Raw genomic sequence first — 19,863 nt, 5'->3', positions numbered from 1 at the left:
TATTGTTTGTTCTATGTCTTTCAGCTGAAGAGCAGCGCATATGCTGCTGCCAGCCTGCCTCGATGTGAATTGAAATACAATAAAGAATTAAAAAAAAAAAAACGTTTTCGCCTGTCTCACCTGAAGATAACTGGCAGGTGCCCAGTTGAAATATCGTGTGATGTATTGAACGAAGACCGGCTGCAAGCCCGAAATTTGTTTGAACAGTCACAACCATGTTACTGAAACATTTCTGCAGTCTATTGATGAAGAAACAATTTTGCCCATTCTGTAAACTCTTGTTCTACCACTGTGTTGAAAGGTCCAAGGTGCCGGCCCTGATCTGTCTCACAATGCGTAATCAACCTTGTAGCTGTAACTGGAGTGAGATCATCCTGCAGTTGCTGGCTGCTTATGACTTCTGCAGTGCTGGAGCGTTCTTGGTAATGTAATAAATTTTATATTTAGAATATTTTTTGTTTGAATTATTTTCCTTTCCAATTCCGTCTGGAATATACCCTGAAGTGCCAAAGAAATTGGTATAGACATGTGTATTCAAATACAGAAATATGTAAACAGGCAGAATACGACGCTGCGGTCAGCAACGCCTATATAAGACAAAATCGCAGGTTATCAAGGTTTAAGTGAGTCTTAACGTGGTGTTATAGTCGGCACACGAGCGATGGGCCACAACTCTCCGAGATAGCGATGAAGTGGGGATTTTCCAGTACACTCGTTTCACGAGTGTACCATGAATATCAGGAATCCAGTAAAACATCTAATACTCGACATCGCTGCAACCGGAAAAGATCCTGTAAGAACGGGATCAACGACGACGGAGAGAATCTTTCAATGTGAAGCGAAACCCTTCTGCAAATTGTTGCGGATTTCAGTACTGGGCCATCAAGTGTCAGCGTGCGAACCATTCAATGAAAACTCATCGAAATGGGCTTTTGGAGCTAAAGGCCCACTCATATAACTTGATGACAGCGTGACACAATGCTTTACACTTTGCCTGGGCTCATGAACACCGAGCCGGCCGAAGTGGCCGTGCGGTTAAAGGCGCTGCAGTCTGGAACCGCAAGACCGCTACGGTCGCAGGTTCGAATCCTGCCTCGGGCATGGATGTTTGTGATGTCCTTAGGTTAGTTAGGTTTAACTAGTTCTAAGTTCTAGGGGACTAATGACCTCAGCAGTTGAGTCCCATAGTGCTCAGAGCCATTTGAACCATTTGAACCATCATGAACACCGACATTGGACTGTTGGTGACTGGAAAAATGTTGCCTAGTCAAGCAAGTCTCGTTTCAAGTTGCATTTACCTAATGGACACGTATGGATATGGAGACAACCTTATGTATTCATGGACCGTGCATGTCGACAGGGGACTGTTCAAGCTGGTGGAGGCTCTGTAATGACCTTGTGCATGTGCAGTTGGAGTGATATGGCACCCCTAGTAGTCTAGATACTACTTAGACAGGTGACACATACGTAAGCATCCTGCCTGCATCCATTCATGTCCATTGTGTATTCGGTCTTGGACATTTCTAGCAGGACAATGCGACACCCCACACGTTCAGCATTGCTACAGAGTGGTTCCAGGAACACTCTTCGAATATGAAGACTTCCGCTATTCACCGTAAAGTAAATTAAATTGCATACAGTATCAAGATGATTTTAATTGGTATAAACTAGTGATTCCTGGACAATTGCAAGATTTCGGAGCAGACTTTTCACGCAGAATTGAAGGAGATTTTTGAAGACCTGGACGCCGCACGAAAGAAGACATGTTAACCTGGTAAAGAATGAACTCTAAGCTACGCCATTTCCCCCTGTCAGTTACATTTTGTTATTCTATGTTCTTTTTCAATAATTTTTGTAGTGGAAATTGGTTTAACTTTTGCTCAAAAACGTCACAAGGACCACTCCAACAATAGTTTTTCCGATTAACGAAGTCTGATAGCTTTTCTGTAATACAAAGTCCGATTTGCATTTCTTTCTTTCTTTCCCTTTTTTCACGGTCATTAACGATTTAAAAAAAACATTTTTACTTACGATTTCTTCCCACATTTTCAACCCTTTTGTCTCTTTTCTTCTCTCTCTCTCTATTTTTTCTTTTTTTATTAACCACTACATGTTGTTTTTTGTACAGCTTGATTATGCCATTCAAATATGCGTGGGAAAGTATATAGCCATTTCTATGATCCTTGAAGATTAAAATGCATTTACATTTGTCTTTTTATTGTTCAGTTCAAACGTCCCATGATACTGGCTTTTGAGTAGTAGCGTGTCGAGTAGTGGTGTATTCCACATTGAGCCATCACTGTCTTGAAGTATCTATCACCAAACTTACTCACATGGTCGATTTGAAGGTTATTTGTACACCGATTTGTCCCCACCTACATAATAATAATTTATTCGAAGGCCTGTGCAGCATTCTTCTCCCTTTTGTTTTCAAATATAATGCCCAGGTTGATTTTTGAATACTTATCAGAAATCATTAAAACAAATCTGAAACTTTTATTTGCTCTTGAATACTGCATCATATTTATAAGTTCAGCCTGCCGTAAGTCAACCAACTCAAGTATCATAACATTCCTATGAGGGAATGTTCTGATGCTCATTTGTGTAATTCTGGAACTACTGTTTTCATAATTATTTAGTGATGCATCCTTCCCTAAGCTTTGAAATGTTGCTATAATTACATTCATGTGAGCTATATTCCCAACAGCAGCTGATGCTGTGAACCATCATAGCCATTCTATTATTTTGTTCAGATTATCATAATTTTTTTTCAAGACTGCTCTAGAGTCACTAGTAGCTTACAGTGTTTAATTTCCAAATTCACAAATTTGTTTAAAATATTCAAATGCTTCAGAAAGTCTATGCTGCAGGCAATATCTTGACGATCCTGACCAGCGAGTCTATCACTGAGCAATAAAGTCTGCCTATCATCGTTTTTGAGAACTTCATTGATCGTTTGAACATTTGTAGCAAAATTTCTCTGATTTCCATGGATAGGTTCGATACTATCAGGTAGTGCTGAAATTTTCACAGCCTGGGTTTCGATGCTTGATTGAATTTCCATAGTATATTGTTTAACACTTCCACTTATGGATGAATGTTCTGTCCATACATCCCCCTCCTCTTAGGCTTAACAGTTGGCATATATGGGAAGCCAGCATCTCGTGGTCGTGTGGTAGCGTTCTCACTTCCCACGCCCGGGTTCCCGGGTTCGATTCCCGGTGGGGTCAGGGATTTTCTGTGCCTCGTGATGGCTGGGTGTTGTGTGCTGTCCTTACGTTAGTTAGGTTTAAGTAGTTCTAAGTTCTAGGGGACTGATGACCATAGATGTGAAGTCCCATAGTGGTCAGAGCCATTTGAACCATACATGGGAATTTGTCGACAATGGAATGTATACTGATTTACTCATCTCCTTCATTACTACATATATGCAGAAACTCCTGGAAATTCTGTCTACATCATCCATCTTTCAATTTTCTTGTTTTATCAATAACCAGAAAAACATACTGCATGTGATTCCAACGATCTCCACTCTCTTTATAAATTCATTGAATGTCATGACAGTTGCTATAAATGCTTCATAAATGTGTTTTAAATTCGTATTTTCTTCTATGAAAGCGGTAATAAGATTTAAATTATTCCTCAGCAACTGTTTCAGAATTCTAGAAATGCCTGCTTCAAATAAAAGATGTCAACTCCCATGTGACAGCCAAAACAGAAATATGTCCGTATTTGATCCAGGTTTTCCACTACAACATGATCCAATATAAACACAGTGTGGTTTTATTCTTTCCAGCAGTGGGATATCGCTGATTTCACTGAATATTGTATATGTTACACGATTTATGCAGTGCAATATGTCTTGTAATAACTAATATTTGGGTTGAAAATGTGTTTTTGAATATATATACGTTTGTTCAAAGCGGATTCCATCAGGATGTGTTAGTAATGACATGATAACATTTGCTTGCTGCATTCAGATGGACCTACAGTTTCGGCTCATACATTATCAGGAAGATTATTCCATTCTTCTTCTTCTTCCTGTCTTCCATAGCATTGCAGGACCAGTCAGTTAATATGAAGTCCATGTGATGGGAGTGTTTCGCCCACTCAGCAAAAGGCGGTAGCCTTCTACAGTATTATCATGCAGGGTATTTTACAGAGAAATAGGAATTATATCTCTCTTAAACTTTTCTTGTTTATGAACTCTTACAGATTGTAAATGCTAAAATATGAACATAGCTCTACATTTACTTTCAGCATACCTAGTTCATTTGTATTTGCATGTATTGATCTATCGTAGGAGTTGTAGTGTTGAGGAACGACTTCTTCCTATGGATGCTGAGCCTTGCATACAAACTATATCAGCTTGGATTATCAGCGTTCCTCATAGAATGTGCACACATATGGGTGTGAACTTAGTTGTTCCTCTAGAACATGCTGTATCAAATAACTTGAGTACATTAAGTTTTTAAATGTATCCTCTTGCAGGTAGGTGCACTCTCTCTCTCGTTAAAGAGTTTCTCTGTTTGTGGAACGTCTCCTGTGAAGACTGTATGATCACCTAATGTCACAGAGGAAGCTTGAGTAATCTATTGAATGTGGCAGCAATTTGCTTTGAAACATGACTTAGGCGAATCCACTCATCCACGGATAACTGTATCGAGCATTTTCGAAAACCATCCCTTGATAGAACTTGTGACCCAACATCATTCCCACAGTTAAATGTTTGCTGGCACTGTTGTTTAAAGTAAATCTTGTATTTAACAACATTACTTCCATATCAACTGGTTTTGCCGCACCTGCATGGAGAAACAAAATTAGCTATGTGCACTTTTACCAGCACATTCTACAACATTCATCATTGTCATTGATACATGAAGGCTCCATTGCTGCTACACGTTATGACATGATCACTCTTACTCTATATATATATAATTTTTGGTCTTGAGTGTATAAGAAAGACTATGCTTAGCTGTACAGTCAGGTTTTTGCTGTTAGTCGTACCATCAATCTTGAAAAAATGGTACATGATGATGAGCCTGATAAATGCAGAGTAAGAGTGTTACTTGTTAATTTGAGTGAGGGCAGTGAAAGTATACCGCAAATTCTGGACACTGAAGCATCAGTCCATACTTTGAACACACCCATTAACTTACTGCTAAGGGAGAATGATGACTGTTGGACTCTTAAGGCCTGACATCCTGAAGATTCTGGAACTAATTATCGCTGAATATGTCATGATACTGCAGATGGAGGGCTAGGGATTCGATGTGAAAGAAGAGGAAGTTGTCAATGCATATTCCCAGTTCGAATGGCTTAAATGTAGAAATATATGTAAGCTGCTTTTTGATGTTTACGGGAAATTTACAGAAAGACGTCGAAGTTTGAATGTACTTGGCTATTATTTGTTTCCTAAACATCTGATGCAACTGTTACGTGATACTTCAGACAACTTTCAATGCCTATGTCAAGTGTTTGAGAGTTATTTGTTTATTTCTAAGTATGAATCTTATTACAAATATTATAATTTGAAAGCATGATGTGGAATTGATGGACCTTCTACTAGTAAAAATGTGATGCCACTGAAGCTTAACCAGTTCCGTAGTGACTCTGTTTTTCCATATTAATGTCTTCAAATACATTACTAACTGGGCTACTATGGCCGCACATCTTTATAAACTTTGAAACTGATGTCTGAATGGAAGAAAGGTGAAATAAAAAAAATGTTTCTTGATGGCTGGACGTGCAGTGTGAATTGCTATTTATTTATTTAATGGGATAATAATAATTATTAAAAGGTGGCAATTCTATTCAAGCACCGTTTTTTGCTCTTTCGATTGTTGCGAGTCAGCGATAGTGCAATGCTGCTCGCTTTGGAGAATACACATTTTATAAGAATTATTTGGTCCAGGAAACACTTTTGCGATTACGGTTGCGATTTAGACGGTATTCGCGTAATTGTACTGATCAAAAGTTATCGTTCCCGAAAGACGCTGGTTTGATTAAAGCTGTGTGCACTTTTACGCGTGTAATGAAAATATTCAAAACACGTCGCGTAACAAAAAGAAACATGCGAATCACAACCGTGATCAAACGAAGAAAATATATGGTAACATAAATGTCCTTCGCTGTTATTCAGGACAGGCTCAGATTAGACCTTGCAATTTTTAGTTGTAGGAAATCACAAGGCGTTACACCTTCGAGATATTTGTTTTGAATAACTTGTATTTACCTTCTCTCTCTCTCCTTTTTACAGCCTTTATACCTTCACACCGGTTAAGGAACTTTTCCTTCTCTACCGACAAGTACGAGAACAAAATTCAGACTCAACAAAATGTCTTACATCGAATTATTACATGCTTAACCCTTAACAATCATATATAGTTTCGTAGTACAAACAATGCTAATTTATTCCGTGCTCTAGAAAGTCTTTGATACACTGAGCACAAAAATGAAAATAATAAAATTATAATTACATTTTTAATATCATGAATACTTCTTTAAATCATGAAAATAAGGTTTGACATCGTCGTAATATTAATTTTCATCGTTGTAGCACTACAAGTGAACAAACTTTGTGTAGGCAGGTACCTTAAAACGGAAATCTTCAGAAACAGCTGTCGTAATAACTAATAAATGTTTTAAACGGTGTTACTGGAACTTTACTTACAAATAAAATTGTGTCAGAATATTATTTCAGTCTTACATCAGGTGCAGTAAATCATCATTCACTGGATCATTTTTTACGTGACTAACAGCTGGACAGTATTTTACAAATAATTGTTTCTTATATGGCACAAATTCAGTCTGTATGGCGTTCAAACAAATAAGGGCACCAAGAAAGCTTTGGTATTCCATCCAAAAATTGAGCATATATGTAGCTCATACTTACAGTAGTAATAGTATCTGACTTTGGCACTGCACAGATGCATAAACTCATTCACTGTTCAGTGGCCTTGCATTCAGGAGGATGACGGTTTAAAACTAGATTCAACCATACTAGAATGGGTTTTCCGTGATTTCCCTAAACGACCTAAGGGAAATGCCAGGATGGTTTCTTTGAAAGGGCACAGACACTTTCCTTCTCCATCCTTCCTTAATCCGAGTTGTATTTCATCTCTAATCGCCCCATTGTCGATGGGATGTTAAACACTAATCTTCTCCTCCTCCTCATATACTGCTCTAAGTCATTTACATGTACATTGTGTTCATGACACATGTCATCACTGAATGTAGTTTTAACATACAGCTACCACCCACTCAGACTGCCCAACATGGCCCATATTGCATTCCCTAGGTAATGTAAGTTCATACCACTTGAATGACATAGAGAAATGGAAGAGTCTCCAATGTGTTACATCCCCACATACCTCTATAACAGACAGCTTTAAAGGAAAGCAATGGATATCTGGTGGAGAATGCAATGGGTCATACTCCACAGTCACCAAAGCATCGATGTATGGCATTGCACAACAAAGCTGACTCCAACACATCCCAGTAAACTGTGCATTAATAGCATGTTTTACATTCTCAGTTTCCACTGCTACAGGGCAGTCACTGTATGATTTTATGCTTATATTTACATGCTTTGATCTCCAGGTGGTCATGTTATATGTTATGGCAAACATTAGTACACTACAACCACTTAACTGCATTTGAATAAATGGTTGAGTATCCTGCTCAGATACATCTCTGCACTGCTGTGGCTAGATGAGTGGTGGCATTGCAGCTAATAAATGTTCAAACAGATGTGTGTCCTGAAACTTCCTGGCAGATTAAAACTGTGTGCCCGACCGAGACTCGAACTCGAGACCTTTGCCTTTCACGGGCAAGTGCTCTACCAACTGAGCTACCGAAGCACGACTCACGCCCAGTACTCACAGCTTTACTTCTGCCAGTACCTCGTCTCCTACCTTCCAAACTTTACAGAAGCTCTCCTGCGAACCTTGCAGAACTAGCACTCCTGAAAGAAAGGATATTGCGGAGACATGGCTTAGCCACAGCCTGGGGGATGTTTCCAGAATGAGATTTTCACTCTGCAGCGGAGTGTGCGCTGATATGAAACTTCCTGGCAGATTAAAACTGTGTGCCCGACCGAGACTCGAACTCGGGACCTTTGCCTTTCACGGGCAAGTGCTCTACCAGCCTAGTTCTGCAAGGTTCGCAGGAGAGCTTCTGTAAAGTTTGGAAGGTAGGAGACGAGGTACTGGCAGAAGTAAAGCTGTGAGTACCGGGCGTGAGTCGTGCTTCGGTAGCTCAGTTGGTAGACCACTTGCCCGTGAAAGGCAAAGGTCCCGAGTTCGAGTCTCGGTCGGGCACACAGTTTTAATCTGCCAGGAAGTTTCATATCAGCGCACACTCCGCTGCAGAGTGAAAATCTCACTCTGGAAACATCCCCCAGGCTGTGGCTAAGCCATGTCTCCGCAATATCCTTTCTTTCAGGAGTGCTAGTTCTGCAAGGTTCGCAGGAGAGCTTCTGTAAAGATTGGAAGGTAGGAGACGAGGTACTGGCAGAAGTAAAGCTGTGAGTACCGGGCGTGAGTCGTGCTTCGGTAGCTCAGTTGGTAGAGCACTTGCCCGTGAAAGGCAAAGGTCCCGAGTTCGAGTCTCGGTCGGGCACACAGTTTTAATCTGCCAGGAAGTTTCATATCAGCGCACACTCCGCTGCAGAGTGAAAATCTCATTCTGGAAACATCCCCCAGGCTGTGGCTAAGCCATGTCTCCGCAATATCCTTTCTTTCAGGAGTGCTAGTTCTGCAAGGTTCGCAGGAGAGCTTCTGTAAAGTTTGGAAGGTAGGAGACGAGGTACTGGCAGAAGTAAAGCTGTGAGTACCGGGTGTGAGTCGTGCTTCGGTAGCTCAGTTGGTAGACCACGTGCCCGTGAAAGGCAAAGGTCCCGAGTTCGAGTCTCGGTCGGGCACACAGTTTTAATCTGCCAGGAAGTTTCATATCAGCGCACACTCCGCTGCAGAGTGAAAATCTCATTCTGGAAACATCCCCCAGGCTGTGGCTAAGCCATGTCTCCGCAATATCCTTTCTTTCAGGAGTGCTAGTTCTGCAAGGTTCGCAGGAGAGCTTCTGTAAAGTTTGGAAGGTAGGAGACGAGGTACTGGCAGAAGTAAAGCTGTGAGTACCGGGCGTGAGTCGTGCTTCGGTAGCTCAGTTGGTAGAGCACTTGCCCGTGATAGGCAAAGGTCCCAAGTTCGAGTCCCGGTCGGGCACACAGTTTTAATCTGCCAGGAAGTTTCATATCAGCGCACACTCCGCTCCAGAGTGAAAATCGCATTCTGGAAACATCCCCCAGGCTGTAGCTAAGCCATGTCTCCGCAATATCCTTTCTTTCAGGAGTGCTAGTTCTGCAAGGTTCGCAGGAGAGCTTCTGTAAAGTTTGGAAGGTAGGAGACGAGGTACTGGCAGAAGTAAAGCTGTGAGTACCGGGTGTGAGTCGTGCTTCGGTAGCTCAGTTGGTAGACCACGTGCCCGTGAAAGGCAAAGGTCCCGAGTTCGAGTCTCGGTCGGGCACACAGTTTTAATCTGCTAGGAAGTTTCATATCAGCGCACACTCCGCTGCAGAGTGAAAATCTCATTCTGGAAACATCCCCCAGGCTGTGGCTAAGCCATGTCTCCGCAATATCCTTTCTTTCAGGAGTGCTAGTTCTGCAAGGTTCGCAGGAGAGCTTCTGTGAAGTTTGGAAGGTAGGAGACGAGGTACTGGCAGAAGTAAAGCTGTGAGTACCGGGCGTGAGTCGTGCTTCGGTAGCTCAGTTGGTAGAGCACTTGCCCGTGATAGGCAAAGGTCCCAAGTTCGAGTCCCGGTCGGGCACACAGTTTTAATCTGCCAGGAAGTTTCATATCAGCGCACACTCCGCTGCAGAGTGAAAATCGCATTCTGGAAACATCCCCCAGGCTGTAGCTAAGCCATGTCTCCGCAATATCCTTTCTTTCAGGAGTGCTAGTTCTGCAAGGTTCGCAGGAGAGCTTCTGTAAAGTTTGGAAGGTAGGAGACGAGGTACTGGCAGAAGTAAAGCTGTGAGTACCGGGTGTGAGTCGTGCTTCGGTAGCTCAGTTGGTAGAGCACTTGCCCGTGAAAGGCAAAGGTCCCAAGTTCGAGTCCCGGTCGGGCACACAGTTTTAATCTGCCAGGAAGTTTCATATCAGCGCACACTCCGCTGCAGAGTGAAAATCGCATTCTGGAAACATCCCCCAGGCTGTGGCTAAGCCATGTCTCCGCAATATCCTTTCTTTCAGGAGTGCTAGTTCTGCAAGGTTCGCAGGAGAGCTTCTGTAAAGTTTGGAAGGTAGGAGACGAGGTACTGGCAGAAGTAAAGCTGTGAGTACCGGGCGTGAGTCGTGCTTCGGTAGCTCAGTTGGTAGAGCACTTGCCCGTGAAAGGCAAAGGTCCCGAGTTCGAGTCTCGGTCGGGCACATAGTTTTAATCTGCCAGGAAGTTTCATATCAGCGCACACTCCGCTGCAGAGTGAAAATCTCATTCTAGATGTGTGTCCTGCTTGAACATGGCAGTTAGTGCTACATCAGGAGGCTATTGCACATTTGGAAAGAAGAAAAACTGTAGGTATTTGTACATACACACACACACACAAACACACACACACATCCACAATTAACAGTGAGAAGGAATGGTTAATAATAGTACTTACATTAGGATGTGACAGTATTCTTTTTATACTCCCAGGGTGTGGTGTGTGCTCTCTGCTGTCACTTCATGGTCCATTCATTAAGGCGAACAGAACACAACTAGGGTATGCGTCTGCAGTGCCACCAACCATATGACATCTTCATCTGTGACAATCTGCCATTTCCTGCCAGTTTTCTGTTGTCATCTTGTGATAACATAGTTCATCAGCTTGGCAGCCGTCTTGTGAAGTCATAGCCTGCCATTGTCTGCCATAGTGTGCCACAATCAGCCATTTTTCCCTTCTGCCATTTTTCCTGTGGTTATATTATGATGTCATAGTCTGCCATCTTGGCAATCATTTTGTAATATCAAAGTACAGTCGCCTCAAGAGGGCGAGGGTATGGAACTTTGGCAACATCCCATGACATCATAGGCAGCCATTTTAGATAAATCTGCGACAATGCAGAGTGCCTCAAGAATGACTTTGTTGAACTACTTTTGCCAACATGCCACCATTTGAAATTTCGTTGATGTCCAAATTAAAGTGGTAATGTCACTGGACATCAGTCAGGACAGCAGTTCAAATCCTATTCTGGCACCCATATTAATTTGAACAAACAGATTTATGTTCTTGTGGGGTGATATTAAAAATATGAGATTTATAATTGTAATTACGTATATCGCCGCTGTCAAACTTTCAACTGTTTAACGGGAACCCTCATTCTTTATTATTCTGTCTGTCAGGTCAAAAGAAGCAAATAACTGTGTGTGATGGCTGCAATGAAAATTTGCGAAGGGAATCACATGCAGGATGACCTAGAAGTGTTATTTGGATCATACAATATCATATCAGTAATTAATTTTGCAACACGTTTGTATCAGGTTAGCAAAACACTTGCTGATAATGTCTTTACAGATAAAGGTCAAAGCAAGCAGATAAGTGTTTACTGAATAGTTAATGGATTCTCAGATAATGATGCCACGACTTACACGACACTGAATGTAGAATTACTTCATTAGGAGACTGACAAAAGAGAGATCTCTATATCCGAACGCAAAATCATTTGAAATGGAACAGTATTGCACACCTGACTATTTCACTCTTGCTCTGTCTCTACCAATATTTTTACTGAAATCAAAGCTGCAGACTTTTATTGTACATTAACCCAGACATGAAAAGGAAGCGAAATACGAAGTGTGTGGATTCTGTCTAACACTATGTTTTTCGTATGTAAGATCTTTGTAACGAATTTAAAATAGTAAAAGAACATCTGCTTTATGTTGTTGTGCTAAGTGAGACTGCAAAAAAAAAAAAAACGTTTATTTCCTTTGTTTGCTCTTCCGTCAATCTTGGACATACAATATGAACTTCAGCTTAACTGACTGGTCAACCCATAGAAACCTCTTGATTTCCCTAAATCACTGTAGCAGGAAACCAGCACATTGCTTTATTTCCGCGTCAAGATCTTTTGGATAATGAGGTATCTCATGGTGCAATGAGAATTCCATATTCACGTTACTCACCACATTGATTTGCACAAGTCATAGAAAATTTCACATCCAACATTCTAAGTACAGTTACAATTACTATGCTGAGAACATATTCCATAGCCCTGGAGAAAGTCATGGATGCAAACAAGAAAAAGTAAGAAAACGTAAGTTGAGATAATGATCTCAATTTCTTATGGAATGTAATTATGTTTTCTTTATAATATGTGTGGCTTTGTTTCAGCCCTGAAGGTTCTCTTGTGTGTTACGAACTCTGTGTGAAATAATCAAATCGCGTTTGCTTTCTTATAGTCGGGGAGGTCAAATGGAAGGACGACAGGTAGGTCATTCGGCCACCCTGTACCACTAACATTGTCAAAATAAGAGTAACATGCGAACCCCTGAAGACAAGGAATAAGGCCAGGAAAAAAAGGAGAGAAGGAAATAACTACAAATTCCTACTTCGCAGGCTTTAGTATTTTATCCATCCTCAGTAACTGTAGTTGTATAAAACGAAACAATAATCGAACAGTTGCATACAAGAAATTTGATTTCTTTACCAGTTCCGAGCACTTAGAGTCCTTTTTTCAGAAGGTTATATCTACTGTATTACTTGCTAGTATCAATAATAAGACGCATGCAGCAAAATGCCTCGGTCAAGTGGTTTATAGTGTCTGTACAGATATAGACTTTTCTACAAATATAGGCTTTCCTGGCATAATAAGGCTTGCAAGTCTTGCTGCCAGATCCTAAAATCAACGTGATGGAATATTTCGGCGATCTAACTGTCCTTCGTCTTCAGGAGAACGCTGCTGCTGCTGTTGCTGCCCGCTCCCGCTGAAAACTGATGCCAAGGCTGCAAATCGTCGTCCTGTATAGGCTTCCGTACCATACACGGCGCATGCGCCGTTCATCACAGTTGGCGCGAACCAAGACTGGGCTGGAGGGACAAGCCTTAGTGGAACACTGACAGCAACAATGTATCGCACTCATAGACTATTTTCAAAAACTCGCAGTGGCGGCACTGAAGAACATAGGTCAATGGTTTTTCTCTTAGCAGGTTATTGAACACTATATTATTCCACATCAAAACAGGGTTCCACGTCCTGCTATGAGGAAAATCATCCCATATCAAAACAGAACGTATTTCAGTGCGGCCAATGCGAGTGTTTGAAAATAGTCTGTGAGTGCGATGTATCGCTGTCAGCGTTCTACTGAGGGAGGCGCCACCTGCCCATTCTTGGAGGGCAACAGCTGTGATGGGCGGCACGTACGCCATGAGCGGTACTAAGGGCTTTGTAGGACTACGATTTGCAGCCTTCGCATCAGTTGTCAGCTCAGCAGCAGCAGAGTTCTCCTGAAAATGACGGACAGTTGGATCGCCGAAATATTGAATGACGTTGAAACTTCCTGACAGATTAAAACTGTGTGCCGGACCGAGACTCGAACTCGGGACCATTGCCTTTCGCGGGCGAGTCTCGGTCCGGCACACAGTTTTAATCTGCCAGGAAGTTTCATATCAGCGCACACTCCGCTGCAGAGCGAAAATTCTCATTCTGGAAACATCCCATGGGCTGTGGCTAAGCCATGTCTCCGCAATATCCTTTCTTTCAGAACTGCTAGTTCTGCAAGGTTCGCAGGAGAGCTTCTGCAAAGTTTGGAAAGTAGGAGACGGGGTACTGGCAGAAGTAAAACTGTGAGGACAGGGTGTGAGTCGTGCTTGGGTAGCTCAGATGGTAGAGCACTTGCCTGCGAAAGACAAAGGTTCCGAGTTCGAGTCTCGGTCCAGCACACAGTTTTAATCTGCCAGGAAGTTTAATATCAGCGCCCACTCCGCTGCAGAATGAAAAATCTCATTATTGAATGACGTTGATTTTAGGATCCGACAGCAAATCCAAGGACACTTTCAATAACAAATTCCTTCTAACAAAAAACAACCGTCAGACAGTAAACTATTTTGAAAATCATGTCTTAGTTACAGATCTAACACATAAATTATCAACAAGGACATGAACAAGATTCCAAAAGCAGAATATTAAAAAAAGGAACAGGTAGTTAAACCTGCGCTGTAAATGGTAACTGTTGTGATATACTGAAAATGACTTAATTAATAGATTTAAAAACAACAATCACGAATCAAAAATACATCTAACTCGTGTGAGGAACCAACAACATTCTATGGCTGTATCATTGAGACATTGAAGCCCGGAGTGTAAAATCTGTAAGTCCCCCTTTGCACCAATGCAATATAACTTGGTGTGGCACGCCGGTTTGCTGGTTTCCATCCAGAAGAAGACTCTCCCGGTGGCACACATCAGTGCACCTCGGACAAGGCAAGGTCAACAGTGCCCCCTATATCTCCAAACTCCTCTCCTAGGCAGCACTGCTGGGAAATTAAAACTGTATGGTGCCACTCGTGAGAAGTTCTAAATATCACTGTGTCCGTTCATGCCTTGAGAGAGTAATGCAAATCATTTCTCCATCTGCCAAGCAAACCAAAATGTCTTCTCGTCAACAAAAGGCTATACTGTGGAGAAATAGCTATGTTCATGTGACGCGAAATGTCCAGTCAGCTGGGAAAGTACTGATACGTTAAGAGGTAAGCCTGTGCATCTGTGAGAGAGATGGAGGTTAGCAACCACCTCAGTTTTCACTAAAACTGGAGCTGAATTGTTACATTATTTTTTTCTATTCACAAATTTGAAAAGAGCTTGTGTGAGGGCATGGGTGAATCACTGAGTTATGACTAATAAATCACAAGATTATAGTTCCATGGAGAATGTTTAATTTTAGTGTTTTGTCCATTTAGTTTAAGGAAAAAGTGCATTTGCAAGTAGTAATATTTTATCTTGTCCTTGGGGAAAGTTACCTGTTTGCCATGGGCGTCCATTATTTGCTAATGTAAGTAACAAAAAGAGTTTTTTCGTGCCTCTGACATACATGATGATGCCTTTCGTCATCACCTGAAATAAACTTAATGAAATTGGCTGTCTGTATAGAGTGACGTTCTCGTAGGTTCTAAGAGGAGAAAGGACACTGGATGTAGCCTTCTGCAGAACTTTCAGAGTTGATGGCCAACGATCCTGGTCACCTGTCTCCTGAAGGGTGATCCAGCGCTGTTGAGAGGGTAAAGGTGCCCATATAGAAGCTGCCCCGTTTGCCAACTCGCTCACTGAATGGGTCAGCCACAACCCGCTTGCCTGTGTATGGCTGATGAGCTCACGAATGGACCCATAGTTCACGTGCATTGGTTACACTGACAAGCCTCTACCTGCTTGCCCTGACCGCAACTTGGCAGCCTACATCCTGTCAGTAAAGGCAGTTAGGGTCCACCAAGCGCTCGCTGGTGTCCACACACAGTGAGATGGGTCTCAGTTGTCGTTTGTGAGTAGATAGCTTGACCAGTTGGGCTGTGAATGGGCACCTTAACACTCTGCCTGCAGCTTGCTCTCCACAGTTCAATACTCACGTCATGGCGACCAACTGGTGCGCCCATTGACATCATTGGGTCCTCAACCAAGGCCTACAAATCATTTGGTGTGATGAACACATAGTAGGAACTAGTTCACAGTTGTAGCCTATGGGATCTCGCAGCAGTGCCATCCAACCCCATAACGTGTTGCGTGTGTGATAAATTGTATGGCGTGAATGGCTGGGAGACACCAAAACGCACGCAATTGGAAAGGTTTTCCCTGTCCTCTGTACTTGCAGCCACCTTTTCTTTCCAAAGTATGAGAAGCATTTGTGTAAGTATATCCGTTAAGTGTAGACGACTGTAATGGTGTGCATGTAGTTTAGTGTTGTGTTCGTGTTGGAGATGATGAGGGAAGGGAGAGTATGAAACCCTATGCCGGCACATAGTCTTCTCCTCTCAGAGAGCACTTAGAGGCTGCCAAGCTTAACGTCGCCATCCGACAGACAGTTTACCATCAATAGTGCTGCACGCATTCACTTCTGCAGACACTGCAAAGATGTTTGGAAATGAACCTGGGACATTGGCGTAAGGACCAGTATGAAGGACTGTACGTCACCACCCCTTCTGTCCCTTCTGCCATAAAGGCAAAGCGAAAATTGTCAGCAGCTTGAGGCATAACCAGACGGTCACCCATCCAAGTACTGGCCACGTCTGATAGTGCTTAAATTCAGTGATCTGACGGGAACCGGTGTTTCTACCTTGACATGGCCTTTGACCTGCATGTGTAGTAGTGGGCCAATGTGACAGCAGTCACTGTTCACCCACAGCAGAGGCGTAGAAGCAACCTTCTTCTCCTCCAACATACACTCAGCTTCCTGTGTAATAATAGGACTGCTTTGAAGAAACAAAATCTTATTCTTTTAAATAGGTGAAAGAACCCCTCGTCTCCGACAGCAGTACGTAAATCTGTATACCTACCCTCTCTGTTCAAAACAAACTCATGAGACAGAGGAAAGGGAAGCTGTTGTTCAGTGATTATAAATTTTGTTTTTGTTTATTATTCCTTTTTAGATGTATTTTTTGTTCTTGTAGTGAGAAGGCGTCTTGAAATATTCTTTAATTTTAATGTTCTCTGGTTGTATTTTCTACGTTTGTACGTCTGAATGAAAAGGACTCTTTTAAGATATTCCTTATGTTTTCGTTTTCGTGTTTATTTATTTGTGCTCCTGGAATTAGCTTTTCTTTTTCATTTATGTCATTTACTATGACACTTGTCTTGAAGTAAGGGTCTGAAACTTTCGTGAGGCGGAGGGGTGACTAAAACATGAATGCCATCACTGTCTCTTACTCAAGATTCTTGATGGGACCACTTGTTATGCTACGACCGTAACAAGGATCGTCACGTTTGTGAGAAGCCGTTAATGTAGAAAGAAACCCTACAAAATTAAAAACCAGATCTTTGCAAATTCAGGACTCATCTTTAATGACTGACTGACTGGTGAACTTGTTATTCTGTTATCAGTTTTATTTAGAAGTTCCTCAAACATTAAATGCAGATCTGCTTCTGTCTAAAAATTCAGAGAGAAGATAGTCAATAACAGATTAGTGACATAATGAAGAATAGTATTCCGGAATCTAAATTTAGATGTGATCTTTTTGAGAGAATTTGATTGTTTGTTGAAAATGGCGGTATCTGTTAACATTACAATAATAACGACAGTGCCGCACGGGATTAGCCGAGCGGTCTCAGGCGCTGCAGTCATGGACTGTGCGGCTGGTCCCGGCGGAGGTTCGAGTCCTCCCTCGGGCATGGGTGTGTGTGTTTGTCCTTAGGATGATTTAGGTTAAGTAGTGTGTAAGCTTAGGGACTGATGACCTTAGCAGTTAAGTCCCATAAGATTTCACACACATTTGAACATTTTTGAATAACGATAGTGTTTCGACGGTTGGAGAGATGGCAGGATGGGAAACCTCTCTAGACAGAAGACGTTCTTTAAGTCCCAACAGGCCGTTCTTGACTTATGTCCCTCCATGTAGTTGGAACTAGCGATATTTTTTAAGTTCTGACGCTCACAGTTGGAGGGCCATTCCGAATCGTAAAACATTAGGTTGCAGCCGCTCCTGCCCCAGTTCGCCAGTTTCTCTTCGTACCAACGGCTTCAGCAGCAGGAATCTGGTTACGACGAGGCGTCTTTTCCACTACAGGTACGGTAACCGTTTTGTAATGTTTAACATTTACGTAAATATCGTAAAATATATTTACGTTATTTCAATCTGTTGTTCTAATAATTTAATTAACCTTAATCACCACTATATTAAAAAATTATCTATGTTTCTCATTACAGCTTTAGATTTTCTGTGGGACTGTCGCCGTATGGCGCTAACAAAGAGATGCATTTGGCCAGCAGAAATTGTCAGTGCTGGTTTTGCAAACTGAACGGTCAAAATGTCTACGAACCTTGTCTTCTCGAAAGATTAGTTCGGGGATTTCAAAGTCTGATACCTTAAAATTATTCTGTCATTTTTTCAGTTTCAAATAACACGGTCACGGTACCAACTGTTGAACAGGCAATGGCTCAACTGCTAATGTCTTCTACATAAGATTAAGGTAGTAAGAGGCTTCTTTATATCTGATCGTCCCATTTGAGCTAAATTTTATTACAATAACTAATTCTGAAATCCAGTAGCAACCACTAAACCTTTCACGGAGTAGTCTGGTAAAAAAAAAAAAAAAAAAAAGGTTCAGATGGCTCTAAGCCCTATGGGACTTAACATCTCAGGTCATCAGCCCCTAGACTTAGAACTATTTAAACCTACCTAACTTAAGGACATCACAAACATCCATGCCTGAGGCAGGATTCGAACCTGCGACCGTAGCAGCAGCGCGGTTCCGGACTGAAGCGCCTAGAACCGCTCGGTCGCAGCGGCCGGCGGTAGAAATGACTGCGCTCTTTTCATGTTATTCCTTCTTAGTAAAAGGCAGATATAAAATGACGAACGAGAAAGATACAGATATAATAACAATTTTTGTTGAGTTCAACATTCATTGTTTAGCTTCTCGGTATGTCTGTAATTTCTCTTGACAGTAAAGGCTGCTCTCGGCCATATATTTATATAAAGTTTAGGAGAACATATCCCATTTCTGTCCAGTTTTCTCAGTTTCGTAATTACCTGAGATCACCTGTAAGTAGGAACGATGCTGATTATGTTTCACGGTCGGGGCTAGTTAGCTCTTTGTTAAATTCCTGGTAGTTTGCCAAATTTCCACCCCAAGAGGCAGAGCCAGTTGTTACGGGTAGAGAACCCTATAGCGCGCCGTTGATATCCGGTGTTTAAAGGACACGGCGGGAGGTGAGGGGGGATTATAACCTATCTTGTACTTCCCTGCCGTAGACGCTGTCTCACAAAGAGTCAGATTAAAACAGACGATCTGAGAAAGCCCCATCTGCAACCTTATCCAACAGTGGACAAAATTATCAAACACCAGAAGTACAACACGTCACCATGCCTCATACACTGTAGGAAATCTGTTGACATTCAAAACAGTTTCCAGTTGTCTCGGAATGGATGAATACTGGCCCCGCCGGCCAGTGTGGCCGAGCGGTTCTAGGCGCTACAGTCTGGAACCGCGCGACCGCTACGGTCGCAGGTTCGAATCCTGCCTCGGGCATGGACGTGTGTGATGTCCTTAGGTTAGTTAGGTTTAAGTAGTTCTAAGTTCTAGGGGACTGATGACCTCAGATGTCAAGTCCCATAGTGCTCAGAGCCATTTGAACCATTTCTTGTTTTGCTACTGGCGGGATTCGCGAGCGCGATAGTTAGTTTTTCAGTGACTTTCGCAGTTGCCGTCCTCTTTATTTTTCATCACAACCATTTTCAATGACTGTCTCTCACGATCAACCAACACACGCCTTTGTCCGCACTGTGGGTTAGCGGATGATTTCTTTCCGCTTTCCCTGTACGCGGTATAAATCTCTGATACGGCACCCCTTGAAACAGCACACACGACTCCTTTAGTTAAGGAAGCACACACCATACGGTCACGAGCACCAACAATGTTCCCATGTTCGAATTCACTTGGCTCCGACGTAATACACTCGCAACTACACAGAACATTGTTGTGACCACGACTGACACTTGAGGACGTTGAACAAATGCCAGACGTGGTAAAACACAACAGCGCAATCTGCAGACTTGGCTAGCATCTTCATTTTATGTTCGTGGATCCATCTCTCGCGGTGCTTCCAAATTTTTGTCCAACCGCTGTATCTTATAAAACCAAATGGTAGCAAATTAAAATAAGTAAGCTTCATCAATATTT

At 42.2% G+C, this 19,863-nt stretch overlaps 2 non-coding genes across 2 annotated transcripts; both read left to right on the top strand.

Moving 5' to 3' along the window:
- Positions 1-8,548: 8,548 nt before the first annotated feature.
- On the top strand, positions 8,549-8,623 carry Trnas-uga. Its single transcript has one exon. It is a non-coding gene; the product is annotated as a tRNA-Ser (tRNA).
- A 1,731-nt stretch (positions 8,624-10,354) lies between these two features.
- Positions 10,355-10,429, top strand: Trnas-uga. The gene has a single exon. It is a non-coding gene; the product is annotated as a tRNA-Ser (tRNA).
- Positions 10,430-19,863: the final 9,434 nt, after the last annotated feature.

Source organism: Schistocerca americana, chromosome 5 (assembly GCF_021461395.2).
Source record: "Schistocerca americana isolate TAMUIC-IGC-003095 chromosome 5, iqSchAmer2.1, whole genome shotgun sequence".
Classification (NCBI taxonomy): domain Eukaryota; kingdom Metazoa; phylum Arthropoda; class Insecta; order Orthoptera; family Acrididae; genus Schistocerca; species Schistocerca americana.
The sequence above is the reverse complement of the archived record's forward strand: the minus strand, read 5'-3'. Positions and strand labels throughout refer to the sequence as shown.